We start from the raw sequence: 26,039 nt of genomic DNA on the forward strand, positions 1-26,039 counted from the left end.
GTGCCCCTTCCCGGCCCAGCCCACGGCGCTGGAGCGGCTGCAAATGCTCCGCGAGCGGCCGCCGCCGTCCTGGGTTTGGGCCGTTGGTTACACAGCGAGTGACAGGTGTGGTTCTCACGGGCTCTCGCGCTAGAGTTCCCCTCTGTTCCCGGGGTGGCCCGGCACGAAACCGGACAGGGCAGGGGGTGGGGGCCAGGCTGTCAGCACAGTGAGTAACGCTCTCGTCACCTGCTTTGTCCCCAACCCATGAAAATGACCGCTTTGCGGTGGGGGGTGTCGCAGGTCCAGTCTGTCCGTCCGCTCCCAGGGCCCACCCTGGACACTCCGGCCAAGCGAGGGGTCCACATCTGAGCTCCCTTGAGCTCCTGTGTCTCCCTCCGGGGGTGCCGGCCGCCAGCCCACCCCGCACGTGTCATGTGTCCGTGTCCTGAGCACAGGACCCGTGTGGGACGCGAGGGGTGGGGGTGACCCGGACTGCCACTCCCCGCCGCTGGTGGCAGTGAAGAGCCAGACGTGCGGAGCCAGGAGGCCGGGATCAAAGGCCCCGTCCAGGGAAGCAGAGGGACGGCTTCTTCCCGTGGCGCCTTCATTCGCCTGTAGAAAGCGCTTTCTGAGGCTTTTGGTTTGTCTTCTCTGACCCAGCTTTGTCCCACGTGTGGACGGGAGTGGTGCCCCTCCCCTGCGGGGCCCTGCACACTGACGGGCGCCTCTGACTGGCATCCCAGGGTCTGGGCCCAGCCCGTCTGGGACAGGAGAGGCCTGAGGTCGTCCTGGGCTGGGGGTCTCGACATCTACGGACACTGGAACCTGAGTTCAAATGACCAAAAGAATTCCTGCCGATCACCTCCCTGCCTGCCTACGTGCTGTCCCGCCAGCTCTCCGCTGTGTCTCAGAGGGACGTACGTCACACCCACTCAAACGCTCAGGTTCACGAGGATTTGTTGAGGCAGCGATTACTGGTGTAGGAAGATGCACGGCCCTGCCCTCCCAGACCTCCCAGACCTCCCAGACCCCTGCATTTTCCCAGCTTGACGTTCCTGCTTCTTCACCCCAACCTTCTCCAAAAGCTGGGAGGGGGCCAGCAGCCCCACACGACAAAGGGACCAAGAATGGGGGAGAGGGAGAGGAGGGAGGGGCCCACAGGACCCAGAGCCGCCCCAGGGCCCTGTGTCCGTCCTTGGGTGCTGCGGAAAGAGCCCTCCCCGGCAGCTCTTGCTGGAGCGGCCAGCAGAGCAGAGGCCCGAGCTGTGGGGGCCTTTTTGCTACCCTCAGGAGGGTCTCCCGAGAGAAATGCTAATGCAGAGGAAGGCAGAGCTGTGAGGTGGAGACAGGCTGACTCCTGAGGCCCTGTCTGGGAGCCTGGATCCAGCAGGGCCTGAAGCCCATTTACTAGTCCACAGGCTTTTCAGTCCCACCAGCCAGTTGATCCCTGTTGTGCTGTGTGACGTGTGTTCCTGTCACTCGCGAGATACCAAAGCACGAGGACAGGTGGAACCGCAGCAGGCAGCCAAGCACTCCGCGCAGGGGTGGGAGGCAGGAACTGGAAACGCTCTCGGGTGCCAGGTGTTTCTGGCAGCAACTGCCCCATGCAGGCCTGACCCCCCAGGACTCCCAGAAGCCACACACGGCTGCAGGGGCACGGCCGGCCAGGGAAGACGTGGCAGAAATCACCACGGAGAGCCCAGGGCTGTGGCCTTCCAGGGCCCAGGTCTGGCGGGGAGACACGGGGCCGTCTGAACGCAGCAAGCACTCCTGCCTGATTGGGCCACTTGGCAGGACCGACACGCTACACACGACCGTCCTGACGCTGGGGGCATGTGCATGGACCGTGGCCGGCGCTGGGCTCTGGGACAACCCAACACAGGGGAGGAAAGACTTCAGATTCGCAAATTGGGGTTTAAGCCCTCCTTGGGGGGCTGGGTGTGCCCCTCGGAGCCTCCACGCACAGTATCCTCATGTCATCTACACAGAGGGGTCCTGCGGGAATCACACCCATGATCTGGGCACGGCTCCAGCACGGCGCCTGGCACAGGGTGTCCGGGGCTGGCGTGCAGCAGACCAGACACGCCATTTACACCCTATGCACACGCATACACAGACACGTAGTTGGTATCGGTTACATACACGGCGATCCCCATACCATGTAGCACGGTACACGCGTGTGTGCACGACGGCAGGCTTGTGTTCGAGACGTGTGACCCCACTGACCTCCTGCCCTTCCCGACCCGCCGTCCCCGATCACGACACAAACTCTCTGCCCCGGGACTTGCATCCCGGTTCTCTGGACGGTGTGAACGGTGAGCCCCTTTCCGCCGAGGCCTCACGGCTGTCCACACTTGGGGGCCCTGCCACTCCTCTGAGAGCACGCACCTGGGACGACTGGTGGCCAGAAGGCTGGGGACACAGCGTCCACTCTGCCTTCTGGTGGAACGCCTGTTGCCCGACGCCGTTCCAGGCCCCTGGCTAGCGGTGCATTTTCAGGCTGATTGCCAGCCACACGAGCCCTCATTCCTGTCCTGGGAGGCAGGACCGGTGGGGAGACTGAGGCTGGAGGGGGTGGGGAAAAGCCGTGACCAAACCCCACGCCTGCCCGTGGACGCTTGCCCCAAGCCCCTCCTTGGGCCCGACACGTCGGGGTCCCCGGGTCCCTGTGGGCTCAGCGTGGAGCTGCCTGTGTGAATCCAGGGCTGCTCTTCTACTCAGCAAGTTCTGGGGGACACGGCCTAGGAGGGCCTCAGGGCTCAGGTCCCTCCGGCAGCTTCTGAGCCTCTAATTACTCCCCAGGCACCAGCCCGGCATAAATACAGCCTCGAGGTCCAAGAAAAGCACGCTGCCGGCACGGGGAGCCTTCCCAGGGCTAAATGCAGCCTCGGCGCTGGGCAGGTCGGCGAGCGTGCTCAGATAACAATCGGATGCCGCAGGCCCTGAGCTGACCCTGCACCGGGCGTGCTCCCACTCACCGGGAGTGACCGCGGGGCCGGGCGAGGAGGGCCGCCGGCTGTCCTCCTTCCGCTGGGAGGGCGCTCCAGGGCGGGGAGCAGGAATGCACGTGGGCTGGCCCGGGAGTAGCATGTATTTATAAATGGGGCACGGCTGCCAGCCGAGTGGTACCCTCGAGGTCAGCTTCCTGCCAGGGCCTGCGGCCAGACGTTCTCCCCAGATCGCAGCGACCGCTCCGCCCACGCGTGCCCGCAGTCCGCCCGCACCGATGCACGAGGCTGATCCACGCCCGGGCCTGGCGGCGCTCCAGGAGCTGGAAGAGGACGGGCGCTCCGGGAACGTGAGACGTGGGACCCACGTGCACAGGGTGGGGGGGGTTCTGAAAGGAGGGAGGAGGGGAGGGGACCGTGCCGCCTCAGGAGGGACGCCGTCTCAGAGGAAAGGTTGGGCAGCCCCAGAGGTGGGCTCTGAGGGACGGTCTGTTTTCTAGACATTGCAAGGAGCACGCGCTTTGCTTTGGAGGTGAGCAAGGGGACCGTGCTCTTGGGGACAGCTGCCATCCCACGTGCCTGGCACACGGCGTCTGGGGAAGAACGCACAGGAGTCCCAGGGGGCCTCGCACTTCCACGTGGACAAGGGCGCAGGGTCCCAGGCCGCCTCCATTGGTTCCGACCCAGCAGAGCAGGGGGATGCAGGGAGTCCGACCCAGGCTGCTGACCCCGCCTGAGAAACCGAGGGTCCGAGAAGGGAGAGAAGTCTGGAGGGCTTCCTGGAGGACGTGGGGGCAAGGGGCGGGAGGTGATCTCTGCGAGGGGTAGGCGCCAGGGGCTCCATAGTCGGGGGGGGGACCCAGAGGCCGGTGGCGCACGGCGGCCACAGACACACGGAGACACGGAGAGCTAGCACGGGGCTGGCCGGAACCAAGACTCCAATCACATACAAACTAAGCCTCCAGGTCGCAAGAAGCTGGACTCCCCCTTGACTGTAGGCTGAAGACATGCTGGGATGGCGACATTTTGGTTGTGACATATGACACGAGAGGAATTTCATCCGAACTTTCAGGGTCACCTGCGCACCTTGCAACTGCGGCTTGTGCGGTGTCTTCACGTTCTAGTACGGCGTTACACGCGCACACGCCCACAGACACGCACTCAGATGTGCACACACGCATCCACACGGGTCCGCGCACGCAGGCACGCTCACGCACACTCACACGCTTCCCTGCGCTCATGGCCACACACTGAGAGGTTCTGGGATGAGGAAGGCTGTGGGCAGGGCTGGGGGGCGGGTGTCCCCCCCCCCCCCGGCCATGGCCTGGCCCACCCCCAGGCTGCACCAAGGCCCTTAGGCTCCAGGGACAGGCTGGTCCCCCAGCCCCATACCTGTTTCCTCACCTACAGAGCAGCCCCAGCAGTCCTGCCTTTCCAGCAGAGGGACACAGCATTCACAGCTGCTCGGCCACTACAGCGCAGATCAGCCCTGGACGGCCGAGTGGGGAGGGCTGACCGTCCCCTTCCAGCGGCCCTAAGGCCTGGGGCACAGCCTGGCCCCCAGTGGCCTTCGGCAGATGACCCCCAGACCCGTGCCGGAAGCAGAGTGTGCCCAGCTCTGTGGCTGTCCTGGGGAGGACACTGTCCCTCTGCCTCTGCACACAGGATATGTATGGCTAAGGAGTGGTCAGCCTGCCCTGGGGGGACACTGAGCCCCCAACGCTCTCTCTCTGATGTGGCTGTGTCCACGGGAGGCGCCTCCCAGCAGGAGCCAGCCTAAGACAGCCAGGGCAGAGGCCCCAGTCGTCACACCCCACAGGAGCTGTGGAAGGTGTGTGCGCTCTTGTCTGGTGAGGCGGCCTGGCCTGAGCCCCCAAGCCCCCTGACAGCTCCCTGCCAGGGGCACTTGGGACCGTGTTAGCTGTGGATCCCGCTAGTTGTTGGCTACGTCCATTCTGATTGTGAATTCTGGAACTGCGGCCACAGGACGGGCTCGGGGCCCCTGCTACTCTGGGGCAGGCCAGCGCTAAAAGCCCACGGGTCAGCTGACCTCAGCGTGTGATGCTTGGGCCTCCTGGATCTGCGTCCCCGAATGGTGGGGTGATTCCTTTTCTGCAGTGAGCTGTTGGCCTGGGAAGGGGGCACAGGTCCCTTTGGCTGGGAGAACGATGAGCAGCGGAAGTTTCTGGCAGTGTAGCAGGGCCCTCCTGAGGGCACCGTGAGGACGGCAGCAGGGAACATGTGTGCAGAGGGGGGCACCACCTGGCACGCGCTAAGGGTCCAGGAGAAGCCTCAGGGAGGGCAGGGGTGAGAGGGCTGAGCCTCCTGCAGGGTAGTGCCCGGAGCTGCGCCTGTCATGGTCTCTGCCTCGACTTCCCCCTCTGTGTGCTCCTGGCTCTGGAGCCCGGGCAGAGGTCACACCCAGGGCCCCACTTCCCAGCCATGGGACCCGGGGCCTTCTCCTCCCTGTCCTGGCTTCCTCGCGCACAGAAAGGGGTACGGAGGCCCCCACAGCCTTACACGCTGGCACGGATGGGACATGGTGCCGCTGGGGATGGTGACGGTGAGCACGGAGGCCGGCGTCCCACTCCCAGACTCTGTCCTCGAGAACCTCAAAGGCACGCCCCACTGAGACGTGTTCCCAGTGCTCCCAGCGGCTCCGCACGACCGGCGGTCCAGCCACACCACGGAATAGTACTCAGCCCTAAAAAGGAACGAGGCCCCGGGCACACCACGCTGAGGACGCCCCGCGGCGACGCTACGAGGAGCGCAGTCAGGCGGCCACAAACGCCGTGTGACTTCACGCACGGCAAGTGTCCTGAGTAGGGGACTCTGCAGAGGCTGACGGCGGATTCGCGGTTTCCGGGGCTGGGGCCGGCGCGGGGGCCAGGGACCGCCACGGGGCGCTGCGTTTGTTTCTGGGGGGCGGACGCGTTCCCGGAGAAGACGGCGGGCTTGCCGGCACACTCGTGGGAACACGGCTCGGCCCCGGAGCCCTGCACTTGGGCTCTGCGAACTCTGCTCCAACCCGGGAGGTCCCTGCTGAGTCGGGCCAGTCCGGGACATGGGACGACCACTGGCCTCGGCCCAGGGGGCCTTTCCTCCAGTACCGGGACCCAGTCCTGGCTCCCTCGCTCGGTCCAGCCAGGGTCTTGGCGTCTCTGCACTCACCACCCCCCCCCGCCAGGAATCCAGAGAAGCCCCCCTCCACCGTGTCCCCAGAGGGCAGGGCCCGACCAACCCCATCCGGGCCGGGAGGGGCAGCCCTGTTTACCCACGGCCACCTTGGCGCGGCAGCTCCGGAGGAATGTGGGGAAGACAGCGGTCACATCTGCAGGCGGCATCTGTGCCCGGGGCACAGCAAGCCTCGATGGCCGCGCATGAATGTGGGTGTTGTTTGGCCTGTTTGGCTGGGACGCAGGCCCTGCGAGCCGTCCTGAGTGGGGACAGAGGCTGTGAGCCGGCGGGTAGGGATGGAATGTCCCGGTCCCGCCCTGGCTCCACCCAGGGGCCAGGAGTGGGAAGGGGGCTACGGTCCTGGGCGCCCACCTGTCCACGCACACGCTTAAGGGTGGGCGGCCTCCAGCCCTGGCTGGCCACGGTCTCCGCGATCCAGGCGTGCCTGGAAGGGCGGCGCAGCCAGAGAGTGGGACCTGACCGAGGGCTCTGAGGGGCCCCAAGTCCACGCTGCTTTCCCTCAAGGGTCGTGAGCACCCCTGGGGGATGGGAGGACGGCTCTGCCTCCCGCACCGGGAGGCTTTCATCGAGCACTGGGGACAGGGAGAAGAGGTGGGCAGGGGGCCTGGGACCACCATTTCAAGACCAGGAGGCCAACCCCGGAGTCCCCCAGACAAGCCCAGCCTCCTCCCTCCGCCTTTAGGCTCCGCCCACAGTCACCCGCACTCAGATCTGGAACTCCCCTCCCCAAAGCCGGCTCTCTTTGAACAAGGATGTGATTCTCCGAGACCACCTCGGTCCCGACAGGAGCTGAGATGAGTAATGAGCAGGAAACCGATAGTTGGACGCTGGGGTCACAACCCCCAAGCCCCTGCCAGTGGAGTCGCTGACCTCACTTTCTGGTGGTTGGGAAGCAGGAGCAGAAACCGCAGGGCAGCGCGAGGGGGCGGGGCCCGGGGCTGCGGCCAACATCTGCAGGCAGGAGCTCCCAGCGGTGCTGACCAGGCTGCCCCGCCCCCGCCACGCCGCCGCCCTCGGTGGGCCCGACTGGCTTGTCACCCTGCTTCCTACCCCTTCCCGAAGCTGGCCTGACGCACCTGCGCCAAAGGAGGGCCTACGAGAGTGACGTTGACCCCGAATGACCCGAGGGGTCTCGGAGGCTTGACAGCCCATGATGCGGGAGAAGGGAATCTCAGGTCAGAAGTGACAAAGTGACAGATGTCTCACTCTCTGGCCTTTGGGGGCGGGGGGCAGCTTCCCGTGCGCATGCATGACGTCCTCGGGGCCAGGACGGCGGTCCACATACGGCACGTGTGTCTCAAGTGGGGCCTTCTGGGCGGCGCCCTGGGTGGACAGAGCCCCTCGGCGGGCCGGCGGCCCCCATGCAGTGACCAGCCGCCCGACGTACAGACCCATTTTCCATCCGCCCAGAGAGATGGGGGCTCCCCGGCTGACCTCACTCACGGCGGGGCTGACGTACGGGACAGGAGTCGGTCCCTGAGGACAGCATTCGCCGCCCCAGCTGTGGCTGCAAGACAAAGGGGCGGCCCTGCTGGCAGGGCAGAGGCGAAGACACGGGCATTGGTGCCTGCAGGGACGTCTGCCTCTGCCTGCCCCCCCCCGTCCCCGCCCCCGCCCCCGCCAAGCTCAGGCTCCTCTCCAACACGACCCGAGCTCATTCTCTCTGACAGTCCCGAGAGCCCCCCAGCCCGTGTGTGCCGAGCGCCGCTACAGACGGCCCAGTGGGGACGGGGCGCCCAGTGGGTGTCCTCCAGCGGAGGGGTGAGCCGTGCCCACACACACCCGCAGGTGGGGCCCGGAGGGGCTGAGGCCGGAGCCAACAGAGCAGGGCTCTGACAGGGCCAGGGACACGAGCCCTGGCAAGGAGGTGGCTGGCTGCGGGAGATGGGAGACAGGAGGCTGGGTGTCCCGGGCGGGAGGTCACGGGCAGGAGGCGGGAAGGGCATCCCAACAGTGGACCCCAAGGATGGTCATCGGCGAGGGGGACGGCGTGGGGGTGGCGGCCGGCCTGGAACGAAGGGCTCCCGGTTGAATGCCGCCTGCAGTCGTGGGAAGGTGGGCAGCCTCGCCCTGCTCAAGTTTCCCTCCTGGTGCGCACCTCAAGAATGAACCGGAGTGGCCTGGGCCAGCCGGCGAGGGTAGGTTCCTCACCGGGGAGAAGCTGGGAAGGCAGCGTCCAGCAGAACCCGGGCTGTGCGACCATGCCCTACAGTGCCCTCCCGCCTGGACTTGTCGCTGGCGCCGTGCACCCCTCCCGGCCCTTTGCCCCTGCAGAGCCCTTCCCTCGGGCCCCACAGGGTCTCCCCAGCTGCGCGGGTAGGAGCCACAGCGGCTCACCCTGCATCAGGCCTCTGCTGTGGGGACCCTGTGCCTCAGTCCCCCTGGTCCTTGTACGATGGAGAAATCAAGCTCAGAGACATCAGTCACTTGCCCGCACACCCCAGGGCACAGCTCCGAAGCCTGCACTCTTGCCACCGCCACTCATCACATTCCCTAAACTCCGAGCCCCTCATTTTGGACGAGGAAGCAGACGGTAACTGAATCCCGGGAACGGTGAGAGCCTGGAGGAAGGTGGGGGTGGGGCTTGGCTCGGAAGGCTCCGGGCTCCGGAGGAATCCACAGTGTGAACTGATGTCAAGAAGCACATGCGTCTTTGGCACCATCAACGGTGGCGAGGTTCCAGAAGAAAGGAGGTGGGAACAGGTCTCTGCTTCCAGGCCACCCTGGTGTTCTGCAAATGGGAAGCCAGGGAAGAGACCCACTGACTTTCTCCCAGGGAGGGAGGCGGGACGGTGCCTGACCTGGAATGTCAAGTCAGAAAGGGCCCAGGACCTGACAAGATTAGGCTTTAAGAGGACATAATCTCTCTATTAACATTCTCCAAAGGCAATGGTGTGTAAGCGTTAGCCCGATGGGCTGTGTGCTGCTCAGGGAGACAGGACCAGAGTCGACAGAAACCACAGGTAGGAGGCTTTTCCCTCAACCTGCAACAGAGCCTTCTCCTAACCTTCAGCTTATTCCAAGGGCGGGACTGTGGGCTGGGCTCTTGTGATAGGGGGTGAGGTCCCCATTGCCTGGGGTATGCAAGCACCGGCAGTCACCTGGAGGCAGGGTCTGGTGAAGAATGGAGCACTGATGAGGGAGTTGAGGAACCTGAGTTCTCCTCGACCCTGAATTCCCGGCACTTGCTGGCTTCTGCACTGCAGAAGTTTCCTGGTTCCTGCCCTTCCCTCACCCATGCTCCCTGGGCCACGACGCTGTAGGGGCCGTGGGCTCTCCTCAAGAGGCCCAGCCTCCCTATTGGCCTCAGACGCATTCCTCCCTCTTTGCACTCCCAGGTGAGGCTCTCGGCACGCTCTGCCCTGTGGTTCTGGAACCTGCCAGGCGGGGCACATGGCGCCCGGAGGACGCCCTCCTCCCCGGACCCCTCAGGGGCAGCCCTTCCTCACCCCATGACCCTGCCCCACCCTCCCCACCCCCAGCTGACACTATCCTGGCATTTTACCCACTTATCCTGTTTGTTCTCAGGGAGGCAGGGGGCTTTGGTGGGTTGTGGGCTCCTAGGACAGAGTGGGGCACGGAGAGGGCTCAGTCACATGCGCTCAACCAACAGGCAGCCTTGCACTGCAGGCCACGGGACGGATAGAGTCCAGCAGCCGCTGCCGCTGGCTTCGCTGTGTGGCGCTGGCCCAGTCACCCAACCTCTCTGATCCTCCGTTTCTTGACCCGCAACACGGGGTTCCACTATCTGGTGATAGGAGGCTTCCGCACCGTTACACGTGGCACAGTCCCCACCCGGCACCGGGCGCTGCTAGAGAGCCGGCGTGGAAGGAGTTAATTGTCTCAGTCACCGCCAGGGCGCGGGAGGCCAGTCCAAGAGAAGCCCAGTGTGTCCCTACGACCCCCTAGCCTCCTTGGCCCCGGGTGCAGGCGCAGTGTCTGGGCGACCGAGGGAAGTCCCCGCGAGCCCCGCCGGCCTTCCCTTCCGGCCGCCGCCGCGCGGCGCCGCGTCCCCACGGGTTCCTCCGGCCCGACTCCCTAGGCGCGCCCAGCCGGCCAGGGGCGCGGGCCGGGTGTGGGTGCCGCGTGGCCTCCCCGCAGGCGCGCAGCGGCGTGGAGCCCCGGGCCGCCCCAGACTCCCACCCTGGCCTGCGCGCTGCCTCCGCTGCCGCCTTGCCAGCTCTCGTCCCGGCTAGCGCCTGGGGCGGCACGCCCGGGGGCAGCCCGGAGGAGGCGGCCCGCGGGCCTGTTGCGGGAGGGGGTGCAGCTGCTCCAGCCCACAATGAATGAGCCGGCCCGCGGCCGCGCGCGCCCCCGCCGCGGCCCTGCTGCCCGGAGGCCCGGCTTTCCGGAGGCCCCGCTCGGCGGCCCCGGCGGGCACGCAGCCCCGGGTACTCTGGCTGCACTTTGCAAAGTGCCCCGCGGAGCTGGCCCGGGCTCAGCGAGCCGCGCTGGGCAGGGCGGAGGCCGGCCTCGCAGCGCCGCGGCCCCCGCCGAGCCCCCGGCGCGCCCTGGCGTTGGCGGCGCGGCGCGTCCCGGGCCGGCGAGCGGGGTCGGGGGCGCGGAGAGGGTCGTCCGGCCCTGCCGGGGCGCGCCGCCGACGGCGCCCGGGACGTGGCGGGTCGCCGACAGCCAGGTGACCCGCCGCGCAAGCCCCGGTCCCCGCGCACTACCCAGGCGCGGCGCGGCCACACTCACCTCCCGCTCCGAGGGCCCCGCTCCGTTCGCCGCGCTGGCGGGCACGATCGAGCTCCCGGCACGGCCGCGGCGGCCCCGGCGCTCTGGGCGCGGAGGGCAGTCCTCATCCCGACCGCAGGCCGCCCGGGCCGCGCAGACGGGCCGCCCGCCCGCCGGGCACCGAGCCGCCCCGCCGCCGCTGCGCCGCGCTCTGCCCCTGCGGGCGGGGTGGGGAGAGGAGGGGAGCAGCCTCCACCCGCTTCCCAGGTCCGGCCGCGCGCGGGGCCAATCCTCGCGAACACGCTCGCCGCGGCGGCGGCGGCTGGGTGCTCCGGCCCAGCCCTGGGCAGCGCGCGCGGGTCGGCCCCCGGGCACAGCCGGCTTCGGTTACAAACGTCCACCCCCTGCCCCCAGCTATTTTTAGCACCGCTCTTCCTAGGTGTCTGTTTCACGGGCCGCGCTCCAGTGATGGGGACCCAGATGGGTAAGGCAGGCAGGCATCAAACCAGGGCTCCCGCACCCCCACCCCCCGGTCCACCCCAGACTGGCAGCCCTCTGGTGCTCAGGCCGGCTGGGTAGAGCGCTGTTTTCAGATCTGCCGGCCGCAGTGTATCCATGTGGTGCCCAAAGCCCCTCCCGGCCTCCCTCTCCAGCCCTTCCCGGGGACCAGCACATGAGGCATTTCCCCCCTGTGCTTCCGCAGGGAGGGTTGGTGTTGGGGGGGTCATGCCACACCCATCACCGGGCACCTGCTTGGCCTCGGGCCTGTCACAGGCTGGCCTGGTGAATTCTGGAACACAGATGGGGGGAGCTGGGACCATGCACACCCCAGAGTGGGGGCCCGTGCATGTCTTCGTCCCATGGTTTCCTTCACAGAGGAGGACATCAAGGTCCAGAGAAGGCAAGGGACCTTGCTGAGGCCACACAGCTCAGGGCACAGGACACTGGCTGGTGGCCGGTGTGCCCCTCTGGGTCCCTTCAAGGTCAGGGGGACACCCACTGAGAGCAGCAGTCCTCTCTCCTCCACTTCAGAGGACCCCCAGGGCGCGGACAGCCCTAGCCTCTGAGCCGGGACATTGTGTGCTGGGGGGTGGGGGCGGGTCTTCACTTGGTAGAAAGGCATCGTTCAGAACTGGTCCTGGGAGCAGTGTCCCGGGAGCCTGCAAGCAAGCTTTAACTTACCCAAGTTCAAATTTCACACCCCCTTAGGAACACCTTTATCATGTAAAGCGAGGTATAGGTGTCACACAGGGCCTTTGGCCCAGAGTCCGGCGGGCCCCCCCTTCCCCCTGGCACCGGGCACCGTGGTCTGCACCAGCCGGAGGGGCTCTGAGCTGTAGGAGAAGCTAGACGACAGCGCGCATTGAAGTCAGTTTCCCGTGGCTGTTCATTACAGCCTTGGAACGAGGTTCCAGAAATCCCTGCCCTGGACTTGAGAAGTGGAACCGAACAACGGGTTAGGGACCCAGAGGCCCCCGCTGCCCGGTCCTGCTTGGCACTCAGAAAGCCCAAGCCTCAGCTCACATTTCCGGGGCATCATTCTGGGCCTCCGGGTCCTGGGATCTCCTTTTCCATGGAAATCGGCACAGGAAGGGGCGGAGAGCCCCCCTCAAGTTAATCGGTATTTCAATCAAGTCGGTTTCCTAAAGTTTCTAGTGGGGGTCCCCTGGCTCAGACCAGGTTCCCAGATGGTATTTGCTTAGCTAGCCTCCTCACCGGGCCTCTCCTTGTTTCTAAGAGAGTGCACGGTTTCTGAACTCTGTGTGTGTGTGTGTCTGTGTGTGTGTGTGTGCGCGCACGCGCGCATTTGCCCAGACCCTGGTGCACCTGGATGCCCCTTGGTGTGAGGGTCGGCAGGGGACTCAGGGCCATGCCCACGCCCACCCTGGGCTGGCACTGCCCACCCGGTCCAGGTGCTGAGGGCACGAACTTGACATCCTAGGAGGGGGGCTGCTGCACTTGGCATCTCCCGGGATGGTTCCGCACATGCCTGTCCTGCCCCAGGGCCACTGGCGGACAGAGCTGGGGGCTGAGCCATCCGGTGGGACACCCGGTTGCCCAGAGCTCCTGCTCCAAGGCTCTAGGCCCACTTGCTTCGGAGAACCCAGCAATTCTCCATTGGGGGCGACTATGCCCCCTCCAGGGGACAATGTGACAGTGTCCAGAGACATTTTTGGTGGTCACAACTATGGGGCCATGATGGCAGAGACCAGAGAGGCGGCCAGACCTCCTGCAAGGCACAGGATGTCCTCATAACAGAGAATTATCTGGCCCCAAATGTCAGCAATGTGGCGGGGGCATGGTCTCCTGGGGTGGAACCCAGCAGTCCCCGGGCCCCCCGCGGGCAGCACCCTCCCCTCCTTCCAGTTCCCAGAGCCTGACAATGACTTTCACCCACCCTGGCAGGAGGAGCTGCCCCCTGGGAGACATGGGTTCGGGGTGCCACGGAGGTGGCGTGGGCGGGCGGGGTCTTGCCCAGGGGAGTCCCCGGTCCTTTGCTCGGAGACGTAACGGCTGGAAACCGGGTATCTGTGCCGGATCCTGCTCTCCACCAGCACCCCAGAGGGGGTGCTGACTCAACTTGCCCAAAGTGACAGACGTCAAGCCCCACTTCCCTCCGCGGCCAAGCCCCCTTGCCGTCCAGGGCCTGCCACCCGCCAGGGGCCGCTCTCAAGGGGGCAGAAGCTCCCCGGGCCCCTGCGCGTGCCGGGAAAGCCAGTCAGCGCTCCTGAGTCATCTCCTTGACTTCTGCCTGATGTCAAAATGAAACCACGTCCTCAAAGCCAGAGCAGGGGTGGGAGGAGTGAGAAGCGTCCGGCAAATTCCAGGGACATAGCGTCACATGGCCCACCAGCCTGACTCCGACAGCGCCTGGGCATTGGACACCCATCCGTCCAGAAGGGCTCACACCTTGAAAGCCACGTCCTGCCCCTGCCCTGTGTGCGGGGCCACCCTGGACCAGGGGTCTGGGACCCCTGAGGCCCAGACGCGCATCCCTGGGAGTCAGGACCTCTGACCTGGGAAGTGGTACATGGATGTTTGCTCCCTCCTGGGCGTTTTCGTGGCAAGATGGACGTGTGACCTTGTGGGCTCCCTCGGGCCCCTTAGGCCCATTGGCTAGATGGGGAAACTGAGGCTGGAGGAGGCAGGGAACCCATCCTAAGGACCCACGAGTTAGTAGGACAGCCCCTTCCGGGCCCCGGATGGCCGGCCCTTGTGCCTGCTGGCTCCCCGCGGAGCCCAGGTTGAGGGCATGGCCGTGAGGGCTGGGGGTCAGGGGGTCAGCCTCCCAGAGGCTGCCGCCTGGGTGTCTTGGCTGACAGACGGGGGTGTGGGCCTTGTCACACTGAGCTGCCCTTCAGCACAGCTGCCAGCAAACAGGGAAGCACCCGGGACCCGAGACCTTTCTAGGAATGAGAGGTCCGGCCCCTCCAGACTAGTTATCTGTGCAGCCATCCCCGATGCCTGGACACTGGGCTCCCTGAACCCTTGTCGGGAACACAAGCAATGTCGGCAGAACTTGCCAAGGAGCCTGACGACTCGGAGGGCCTGGCTTCCGTCCCCCGCTCCTCCTGACAGTGGCTGGGGGCCTCTGGGGGGTCTTGGGGAAGCTGGGCACAAGGGTGGGGTCTGAGGGAGGAGCGGCAAGTGACCTCACGATGCCAGGGCGTGTCCCACAGCAGACGCTCTCCGGCCCTGACACCCCGCTGTGCCCTCAGCACCCCCGACCCTAGGTCTGGGGCCTCTGGAAAAAACCCTACAGGCTCCAGAGTGCAGAAAGGAACAGACACGTGGAAAGGAATCTATTTTTACCTACGAAAGGGAAAGCATCAGCTCCTACGTGGCCACATGTAAGACCCTCTGTGTTCTGGGGGATCTGCAGCCTTGGGGGTGGCAGATGGGAGGCGCGTGAGGGAGGAGGTGGGAGGGAGGGAGCAAGGCTGGGTGCGTGGTGGCGGGTGGGGCCAGAGCCCAGCGAACCCTTCCAAGGAGACATTCCAGACTGACGGTGGCGCATGACTCAGACCCTGGCCGATGCTTTCTGTCCCTGTCTTCCTGTCTTCCAAATGGTCCCATTTGTGAGCAACAAGGGAGACAGAAGGGCACGCTTCCTGAGGAGGGTCTCACACACAGACACGGGCACGCTCCCCCCACATGCCACCAACACCTACACGCTTCCCACGTGTGGGCCAGCCCAGCCCACGGGACCCAAGGGCTGAGCATGCAGAACTTGCCAGAGCCCACAGCCCACCTTATGCCCCTTCCAGGGATCAGCTCCTCCACCTCCAGGAAGCCCTCCCTGACCTACACACCGGCTCAGGACACCTGCATTGCCTGAGCTCCTCCCAGCAGGGCTACGGGGCAGCTTGGCTCAGGTCCGGTCCCCAACTCTGCCGTCTGGCAGCCATGTGACCTGGGCCTCAGTCTTCCCCTCTGGGCCGGTACGTCAGACCCGTTCGTGAAAGCACTAGGACCCCCGGGCAGCATGTGCCTCCCGGCCTTCGGCACAGCACCCTGGACCCAGCCTCCTGCGGGCCTTCAATATGGGAATCCTTCTAGTGGAAGGAAAACAGAGGCCGTGGGGCCGGCTCGGCTGCAGGAACCCGAGCCAGCGGCCTGGTGCATGAATGGGCCCTTTCATGGGGCGGCTGCTGCGCGACGGCCGGGGTGGAGAGATCTGTGCGCGGCCCAAGGAATGGCAGTGCCCCGGGCAGGAAGGAGGAGGACAGCGGCCTTCAGCCCTGGCCTCGGGGCCTTGGGGCCCAGCCTCCTCCCACCCTGCGTCCCAGATGCCCCCGACACCGAGCCCGGCAGCAGGAAAGGAGCCAGCTGTCCCGGTCCAAATGCCACTGTCCTTGTTTTTCTCCTGTAATTATGTCTCCGAGGGATAGCTACAAATTTACATTTTGCTCAGCATGGTCGTTGATTCGGAGCCCGTGAGGAAGGCCCCGCTGTCAAAGGCGCATTGATGTGTGTTTTCGTGCTGCTCGGGGTGACTGGCCGAGGCGGGCGGACACAACCGGCCCTTGTCGCGGGCCCGGCTCTGCGAACGCCGGCTGTGCCTGTGTAAACGCCTCCGCCCCACCCGCCGTGAATGACTTCAGTGTCCAGAGGTTTCTTTTTCCATACCTGGCCACCAAAACTTCCAACATTCTCCTAGAAAAAATGTGGCAAGCTTCCCTGGGATCGTTTTCTCTCCGAATGGCTTATCCATCCTGCTCGGGCCAGACCCAAGCCAGCTCCTCCTCCCGCGGCGACATCAGAGAGTCACCGGGCCTCCGTCTCCACCACCTGCTGCAGTGGCCCCGCGGACGGCGTCGCGGGGTCACGGGCGAGTGATCAGACATTCGCGAGTCTCGGACCGGACGTCGACAGGCTGATGGCCCCGGGGCGTGCCATCTGCAGAGGCGCGTGGGGGCCCCTGTCTGGGCACAGAGCGGGCCGGTCTGGGCACATCGGCGGACGTCGGGCAGCCCCGGGTCAGAGCACAGGCTGTCCCTGATGCCCCACTCAGCCCTGCCAGGCGCCCCGGGGTGCTGCTGCCTGCCCCCAGCCATGCTGGAAAGAGCACCTCCTCCAGGAGGACGCCAGGGCCAGGACAGGAGGGGACAAGCGCAGGTGGGTGGGCTGACCTCAAGTTCACGCGCGTGTGTCAGTGTGTTTCCAGTGTGAGCGCGTGTGTACAGCTAGTTCAGCAGGTGAATGTTTCCAGCCCTCGGTGCTGCTTCCGTTGTGCGGGGCCGGGGGCTCGTCTGAGACACACACCATGGCAGAGCTCTGGGTGCACAGCTCCGTGCCTCAGTTTCCCGATCCCTGTCGCTGGAGGAGCGCTGGGTTACTGACAACCGGCACCACGCGCTCAGAATCTCACAGATGCCAGCTCTTAAAACCACGGTCAGCACGTTTCCCGGGCGACATGTTGCCTCCCACATGTGTCCCCAGACCTCCACAGTGGTCGTGGCTTAGTCGTCATTGGGACAGTCCTGAGACAGGACGCCTGTGCCCGCCTCCGGCATGTGGCCATCCTTCCCAGGACCTGCACCAACTGCGTCTCCTGGAGGCCCCCCCATCTCTGTCCCCCAGCAGGTGCTCAGAACATGGGCGAGTGAGAACGCAGGCTCCCCGTCCCACAGACTCCCCGTCACAACAGCCAGAGAAGAGCACTTTGTCCTTTGTGCCATCCCTCGCCCTTGCCGCATGTCTAGCCTGTGGTCAGCCACGATGCTGGGGGGAACACAGTCCTCCACGCAGGGCTAGACAATCGCCTGGATGCTTGTTTCATTTTGTGAGGTTAGCGAGAACACAGACGCGCACCTGCAAATCTCCGCACTTTACTAGAGGAAACCGCGCTTGTTCCATCACGCCACCCCCAGGGGCCGGGTCCAGCAGCGCCACATGCGGTCATTTTCTCCCGAAGTCCTAATCACGTGGCAACCGCAGACGTGGGTCCATGTCGGTAACAGCACTGCGTCCTTCCCGCTGCGGAAACGTCCACGAGCTCCGCGGCGGCCGCTCTAGAACGCGGTCACGCGCTGCGGAAACGTCCAGGAGCACCGAGGCGGCCGTTCTAGAACACGGTCATGCGCTGCCCTCAGCCCCCATGGCTTCCGAGTGCCCACGGAGTGACCTGCATGCTCAGGGGTAGACCCAAGGCCTCTCCCCACCAAGCTCCGAGCTGCCTTTCCAGGCCGGGGCCCGTCCCTCCTCCCTCCTGCCTTCCGCACCTCGACTGCGGCCTCACGGGCCTACCGCACGTCACTCTGAGGCCCCCCAGGCCCCCACACCTCGCTGACCTGCACTCGTGTCTCCCCTGCCCGCCTTATGGCCTCACACACCCCAGTCATCCTCCAAGACACACTCAGAAGCCACCTCCTCCCGAGGCCGTCCTGTAGATGCTGAGGGGCGGCGCCGAACCTCTCGCCGTGTCCTGCACGATGTCCTGTCTGCGTGGCCACCTCCCCTGATGGACCCGGGACGCCAGGTCTTCCTCACTCTCGTACGCTATGTGCCTCTGCTGGTTCCCGACCCCATGCGAGGCTCCCGGCACCACTGACGGCCGAAATCTGTCCTTCCGCCCCTCACCACGTGCGCATCTGCTCTTGGACACTTGAGGCCCCCCCTCAAGCCCGCTTTAGATGCCCCCCGCCAGGGAGCATTCCAGGCTTGATACTGGCGTGACGATAGGACACAGGCACTTCTCAGCGCCTGGACATGTTCGGGCCAGAAGGGCTCTCGGGGGCGTCTGGCCCAGACCTTTCATGGTACAGATGAAGAAACTGAGGCCCCGGGAGGGGGAGAGAGCTCGGCACGCAGCTGGAGTTGGACCAGCTCCCGGGGGGAGTTTCCATTTTGCGCGGATGCCGTGGAGCCAAGAAGGCCTTCTGCGTGGGCTCCCACCAGCCCTGGCGGGGGGTTCCACCAGCTCGTCCCGCTGGCACGTTTGACCACTGCCCCCACGCCGTCTTGCTCTGCTCCCTTTTGAGGCGTTTTTGCTTCATGTTGCTCCCCAACCTGTGACACATTCCCACTGTCACAGGGAGACACCCCCCACGCCGTGGCCCCTGCATCTCTGGTGATGTGTGACTGCGGGCAGCGGGGGAGGCCGCCCCTGCTCACCAGCTGCACAACTTTGGGAAATCGCATTTCTTGTACTCTGTGGGGACGAACGCACGCAGGTGTCACAGTGACTCAATAAAACGGTGTGTGGAAGTGACCAGAGCCAGCGGACTGCCCCTGTGTCATGTGACGAGAGCTTCGGTGGTGAGGACAGTGAGCGTGGTGTGGTGGTGACGGTGACGGCGGTGACGGGGGCGGTGATCGTGGCCCCAGTGTTCATGTTGCTCCCGAACTGTCTCCTGCAAAGACTGCTCCCGTTTCCGGCCTTCCTGGCTCACCGCAGAACACCGTGGCGGTGCCGAGCTCTGGCTGCTGGCAGGTGTGGGTGTGTGCGTGCGGGGGGAGAGCTCGACGGCAGGAACAGCCTGGGCGCCCGTGTTCTGAGTGACACGGGCTCCATCGCCTCGTCCCCTCCTGGGGTCTGGCTTCCCCGTCTGTGAGACCACGGGATGGAACGAGGTAACACCTACCGGGTTCTGGCGTTAGGGTTCTCTATCCGCTTGTTGGTAACAACGAGCGGTTCTGCAGGAGTCCTCGTCCCTCTCCCAGACATGTGTGCTCTCTGCCTTTGTTTCCACAAAGCCCATCCCGGTCACGTCGTCACGCAGACGTCTAGCCACAGATCAGCACTTGACATGCGCGGGGACACACAGACACAAGTCCACTTCCCTGCGCGTGCGTGTGTGCGCTCCCGGCCGACGTCTGACACCCGCTGTGCGTATACCGACGCCTCCACGAACCCCAAATCAAGCATCGCAAATGCATCGACTTGACCTGGAATAAGCAGCCCCGCTCCAGTGTGGGTTAGGGTTAGGGTTAGGGTTAGCGTCGCTCACAGTTCAACAACCCAGACAGCAGGAACCAGGAGCGCCGACCCCCCAAGCCCAGCGTGCTCCGAGAGAGACGGTGAACCCCTGCCGGCCGTGGCCCAGCTTCCCGCCACGAATGAGACGTGGACTTGCGTCCTGCCTCCAGCAGCACGACCAGAGGGTGGGCTCAGCCACCCCAGCCCGTGGAGCTTAGGTTCCCCCGTCCGGCACGTGGGGATGGTCAGTCCCGCCTGGCCCCTCTCACAAGGTTATTAAGAGGGACACACTCCTGGAGGTGTGCCAAGCCCTTTGAACGGTCAAGTCCTGTGTGTGAGACGCGCTGCCCATGCGTGTGGGTTTCAGGGCACATTAGCGTCTCTGATCCTGGAGCTTCTGCCTCGGGCACGTTAGGTTGAATGAGATGCGGTGTTGCCCGGTGTGCGCACACAGCAAGACCCCCGTGGGTCCTCCCTCCTCTTCCTCGTCCCTCCTCCTCCTTCCCATCGTCCTGATTGTTATTCTACAGAGAGCAAAGGACCTAGTTTTCTTAAGAAGTAGAAGGGGCCAGGGATGTCTTCAAACAGACATGAGCAGCTTCCCGCTCACTCTGGAGCAGAGGATCTAGAACATTCTATAGGCGGTGGGGGACAGAAGCCCCACCACTGTTGTTCTCCATGTGGGTGTTAGGGGTGAGGGCTGAGAGCCTGGTGTGGCTGCCCCTAAGGAAAGTTTGTCTTCTTATGGCTGATGTCCCCAGGACGCTGGCCCCCCGAAGGGCTGTGTGGCCGAGGGTCTGGGTGTCTGAGATCATGCAGAGTCACAGAGGTCACAGGGACACTCGGGGCAGGACACGGGGGGCATTGTGCCGACCAGGCTCCAGCCCCAAGTGATGGCATTTCTCTTTTTTTTTTGAAGCAGGGACTAGATATTTGGATGGCACAGACCCGCGACTGGAGCGGCCCCAGGGGCTCTGTGCTCGGGAGGCCACACAGATAGGCCTTGGGTGCTGAGTGCCCCTCGGACCAGCTCGCAGAGCGGACGTGTCTCCGGCTGTGGTTCCAGGTGATCGGATTTGGAGGGACGTGAGCTCCCAGGACACTGAGGTCAGGGGAGGGGCTGGACCGGCAGTGCCTCGAGTCTGGGCTCTGAGGCTGCTTCACTGGGTGTCCCCGGGCGATCATTCCGTCTCCAGATAGAAGGGACAGCAGGGTACAGGAGGTCATGGGGTTCCATGTGGAAACACCAGTCTAGCCATGGGGACCCGGGGCGCATGTTGAACTCCCTCGACCTGGCTTCCTCCTCAGGGTGGCCTCAGGTGGCTACTGCATCTCTCAAGGAGGGCCGGGGACATGTGCGACAAGGCAGGAGAGGGCTAGGCACACAGCCCGTGGCTCTGCAGACCCGTGGGGACCCTGTTCCCGGTGCTGGGACACAGCCAGGAGGGGGAGAGGTCATCCCTGTCCTCGGTGCTGCTCTCCCCAGCGTCTACTCCCTTCCGCCTGGAGGGGGTGGAGACCTGGGAGCCGTGGTCCCGAGGGACGTCAGCCTGCGGTTCCCCAAGAGCTGGGTCTCGTGTCTCCGCTCTGAGCCCCTCCCAGCCCCAACTGCTGGCTCAGAGCAGCTCCCATGAGATCTGTCTTCTTCCCTTTGCCAAGGGACAAGCACTGTGTCATGGGCCGAGCTGTGTCCCCTATAAGACCTAGTTGAGCCAAACCCCCCAACTCTGGACATGGCCTTGTCTGGAAATAGGGTCTTTGCAGAGGTGACCAGGGAAATGAGGTCACACTGGACTAGGATGGGTCCTGAGCGGTGACCGGGGTCCTTCCAGAAGGCGGCTGAGGACCAAGACTCAGAGAAAAAGGCCATGTGGCATCCAGGCAGAGACTGGAGCCCAGACTGGGCCCCCGGAGGCTGGGGGAGGCGGAAGGACCCTGTGACACCTTAATTTTGGGCTTCCGGCCTCCAGACCGGGAGAGGATCCATTTCTGTTCTTCTTGACCCCCTGATCTGTGGTCCTTCGTTCAGGCCGCCCTGGGAGACGGGCGCCGGCGTGAGAACGGGCGGACGATGGCGGAGGCACACACGGGCCGGTAGTGCCCATCGAGACGAGACATCGTGGGACCCCAGACGAGACGCTTTCCTCAGCAAGCTGTCACGGTTGGATGCCCAGGGCCGGCTGGGTGTGGGACACGGAGAGCTCACACCCTGCTACTTTCTGGAACATTCTTCCATTTCGTGACTTCGTCCCAGGACAGGACGGGGCAGGTGGCATGGTGGGCGGTGTGGTCTCCGGGGACACCGGGGGAAGCAGGTTGTTGTGACTGGGCCTGAGTCCCTGGAAGCTGGGGCCGGGGCTGAGCTCCCCCGGGCTTCCCACGACTCGGGTCTGCCCAGCCCCGTGGGTGCCTGCCCTGTCGTCTGAGCCAGGGCAGTGGGACAGTGTCGCCCTGAGCAATCGGCATGAGAACGTCCACGTGCTTGGGGACACTACATGAACGTGGGCTGTGGCATTAGCTTTCCACCAGGAGATGAAGGCCAGGGTCAGAGGGGCCAAGGGAATCGTCCGAGGCCACACAGTGATGGGCAGGGGCTGTCGGTAAGCCCCGCTGTGTCCGATTTCCATCCCCACGTGCTTCCCACACGGCTCGCTGCATCTTGTAGCCCCTGCCTGGAGCCCCGGGGCCAGCCGCACGCTGATCGGAGGACCACCCGAACACACTGAGTTCAGCCGACCGGCCGAGGGCTGCGGAGGAGCCCGGGGAAGAAGCAAGGGCCCTTAGTCCCGCAACGTGGCTCTGCATGTCTCATGCTGTCCCCTGCACACTGGGCATGGATGTGATTCCTTGACGCGCGGGGGCCAGGCAGGGCTGGGCAGGTGGGTTCTGGTGTGATTCAGCCAGAGAGGGACCCCTGAGGTCAGGGATATGTGGGGGACACGTGTCACAGGCTGTGTGTGCTCCTGGGTCCTCGCCCCAGCCGCAAGCCAGCCAGGATGGCGTCCTCGTGTTGGAAGTGGCACCAGGGCTCGGCAGGCTGGGTGACTCGTCTGTGGGCCCCCAGCAGGCGGCGGTCCCTGCTGCAGGAGAGACGCCTGTGCTGGGTGTCCAGCCCACCTGGGTGAGGGCTGGAGGTCAGCCTGAAGCTGGGCCAACCCCCACTGTCCCCCGAGGAGGAGAATGGACAGACTAGCCTTCTGATTCTTGGAGTACAAGGGCCGTGCTCTCCTCTGGTCACGCTCTCCGGGCCATGTGCTCCCCTCGCTACCCCCTGCTGATGACTGAGCTCCGTCCTCAGAGAAGGGGAGCCCAGAGGGCGTCAGAAAGCAGAGAGAAACAAGAGCTGCCTTGCCTTCTGTCTGAGGCAGGGGCAGGGGCCGTGTCCAGGGGCCCAAGGAGCCCTTTGCAGCCTCCTGTGCGGGATCTCTGGTCTCCTCACACCCCTCTCCTCGGGTCCATCCAGGCCGTGACTGGCTCTGTCCAGAAAGGCCCAGGACCTCGATGCCAAATCCCCTTTCTGGGGCAGAGGCCGGGCGAGCAGAGCAGGCTTGTTTGTGTTTGATATAAGTGCTGGATTGTTCTCGCTGCCCTCCTTGGCTATTATGCAGAGGCAAGTCCTAAAATAATATTGCGTTTCCGCTCTCATAATTTGGAGGGAGGATGCTCATCCGGAATTGAGCGGGATGGGGTGCTTTCATGTGCAGCACCAGGGACCTGCGCTCACCACGTTCCCCAAGCCGGCCGGCGTAGGGGCCGCTCTGGGAGAGGGCTGCTTTTGTTCTTAAGAAGCACGTCTTTGGGAAAGCTGGTTTCTTCACCGGATCGCTCAGCATTCTGGATGGAGCCTTGAGCCCCGGACCCCAGAGACCAAAGCCAGTGACTGGCCGGCGACCAAGTGTGAGTCTGGCTCGCGAAGGCGCCCCCGGGAGATGGCGGTGCCTGGCGCATGCTGGGCGGTCAGCACGCACTCAGGACCGGTTCCAGCACAAAGCGCTCACACAGCGCGCTCTGCTCCGGCCGCAGGTCCCCTGCTTTGATTTCTGAATGCCTGCTTTGCTTTATCGGAGCGGCTGGGGCGCACGCCTCCTCTGAAGTCCTGAAAGCCCTTCTGTCTTCACTGTCCCGGCGGGTGTTCTGGGCCCTGAGCCTGAGGGGGAGGTGCAGAGGCCGTTCTTCTCCGGCTGCCGGGTGGAGATGAAGCACGGGTTCCTCGCCACCCGGACCCTCTTCAAATCCCAGCTCCTCCTCTCCTTCCGGGCCTGGCTTCTCCTGGGCCTTCACTTCCTCACCTATCCCATGGTCTCAGTGCCGACTGCCATGAGGAGTGAGCTGAGACGGCACGGGTCCGACATCTGACTTACTACTGACGCTGCCGGTATTCAAATGAAGAACAGAGAAGGGAGCTGGAGCTTAATACGCCGATTTCTTTCACTTACCCCACAGACATGGCTGAGCACTCGCGTACGTCAGGCCAGGTGGCAGGCACCACAGGCGCACAAAGAAGAAATGGATCTTGGCCTCGAGTGAAACAATATGATGGTGGTGACGGTGATGATGATGATGATGGTTTTGATGGTGACGATGATGATGGTGATGATGGTTTTGATGGTGACGATGATGACGGTGATGATGGTGGTGAATTGTCCTCTCCATACCAAGACTCATCTACCAGGAACTGTAAATAGGACCTTATTTGAACAGGGTCTCTGCAGATATAATCACGTTGGGATCTCCAGCTGCGATACCTCTGGTTATTCGTTACAGTAGCCACAGGACATTCATATCTTGCCTGAGGTGGGTGATGATGACGAGTTGGGGTGTCTTGACGGCAAACCACATGCCAGGCTGTTGGGCTGTACATGTTGTCGAACTCTACTCCCTACAAGAATTCCGAGGGAAGCCGAATTATCCCTACCCCACAGATACGGCAGGCCAGGAGAGTGAGGAGAAACCAGCCGGCCGCAGTGACTATATGGGTATGGAGGAACTGGGATCTGAAGCCAGCAACCCAACACCACACTCCTAGTGATGGTTTGTGCGGGGACGCCCCCTCTGCTGTGAGAGTTAAATGGGACCCTCACTTCCCCTCACTTGCCCTGATCATAGCTCTAATTTGTCAAGAAGTAGAAGGGGTGGAGGACATCGGCAACCAAGCTCAGCCCTGAAGTCAAACCTGATCCTTGGAGTTGACTGCTCATGGCCAGGACCTTCTGGGGGCACGCAACACAAAACCTAGCCCAGATGGACCGAAGCTAGAAAGGGAATGTCTGGCTCATGTCATTGGAAAGCCCCCTGGCAGTCCTGGCCTCTTGCTGGCTGATCCTCCCCTGGTGGTAGCGAGATAGCCACCCCCATGCTAGCATCAAGCCCTCCTGGTTCTAGCCCAGAGGCAGTGGGTGTCCGATTCCCCTCTGACAGCCCTAGAGTACATAATCACTGTCCACAAGTGGGTCACACGCCAATCGTGGTGGCCGGGGGACCGATCCTCTGATTAGATGGGCTGAACTGTATGCCCACCCCTGGAGGTCAGGGCCACCCTGACCTCTGGAAGGTAAGTAGAGCAACATAAGCCAAAAAAGAAGGGAGGCTGGATGCTGAGGGTTAAAAACCAATAGATATCCACTACATGGGCACGGCTTCCACTCTGCAGATAAGAAAACAGAAGTTTGGAGATCCGCCCAAGATTACTCAGCTAGTACTCAGCAGGGTGGGGGCCTGAGTCAGAGATCCCCAACAGGGCCATTTCAATGTCTCGAAAACCAAATAGAACATGAAATTTAAGAATCAGTGTCATTTGTGGGGCACCTGGGTGGCTCAGTCGGTTCAGCGTCTGTCTCTGGCTCAGGTCATGATCCTCGTCTCCTGGGATCAAGGCCCATGGCAGGCTCTCTGTTGGCAGGGAGCCTACTTCTCCCTCTCTCTCTGCCTTCCTCTCTGCCTGATTGTGATCTCTCTCTGTGTCAAATAAATAAATACAATCTTAAAAAAAAGAATCAATATGATTTGAAACATCAGAAAACATCAAGTATGCAGGAATAACTCATGAAAGACGTGTAAGACTTTTACACAGAAAACTGCATAACAGCATGGAGAGCACTTACGTAAGAACCAAATAAATGTTGGGATATACCATGTCCATGGATTGGGAGACTCACTTGCATAAAGATGTCAATTCCTCCCAAACTGATCTATGGGATAAATGCAATTCCAATCAAAATGCTAGCAGATTTTTTGAAATCAACAAGATGATTCTAAGATTTATGTGGAAATGTAAAGGAAGAAATGTAATGGAATGTGGAGTTTCTAAAAGAGGTCACTCACAACCTCCAGGGTACAATCCAAAACTACCCGACACGGGAAAAACTTGACACTTTCCCAAGAGACAAGACAACCAACAGAGGCCAACCGTGATGTGGTCCAGGTGTTGGAACCAGAAGACAAGGATTTCCATGGAACCATTTCACTATGCTCAAGAACACTAAAGGCATTATGTTTGTAGTAAGTGAAAGGACAGACGATCTCAACAGAGAAGTAAAAACTATAAAAAGGAAGCAAATGAAAATTCTCGAACTAAAAAAAAATACGTGTGAAATAAAACAACTCATTAGATTTTCACAGTGAATTCACTATAGAGTGGAGATGACAGAGAAAGAAAATCAGTGAACTTAAACACAAACGAATAGAAACAATTTAATCTGAAAGCAGAGAGGCAAAGATTGAAATGAAAATTAACAGAGCCTCAGAGATCTACAAGACAATGTCAAAAGGTCTACCATGTGTGTGTAACTGGGGTCACAGAGGAGAGGAAGGTA

The 26,039-nt window shown here is 63.2% G+C and overlaps 1 protein-coding gene across 1 annotated transcript in view; it reads right to left on the reverse strand.

Moving 5' to 3' along the window:
• The window catches only part of ZNF469 (zinc finger protein 469), a 36,652-nt gene extending 25,695 nt beyond the window's left edge, over positions 1-10,957 (reverse strand). Inside the window, exon 1 of the mRNA XM_045988925.1 lies at positions 10,827-10,957. The gene's annotated coding sequence lies outside the window, so the exon portion shown is untranslated. The remainder of the gene's footprint in view (positions 1-10,826) is intronic.
• Positions 10,958-26,039: the final 15,082 nt, after the last annotated feature.

Source organism: Meles meles, chromosome 19 (genome assembly GCF_922984935.1).
Source record: "Meles meles chromosome 19, mMelMel3.1 paternal haplotype, whole genome shotgun sequence".
NCBI classification, from domain to species: Eukaryota; Metazoa; Chordata; class Mammalia; order Carnivora; family Mustelidae; genus Meles; species Meles meles.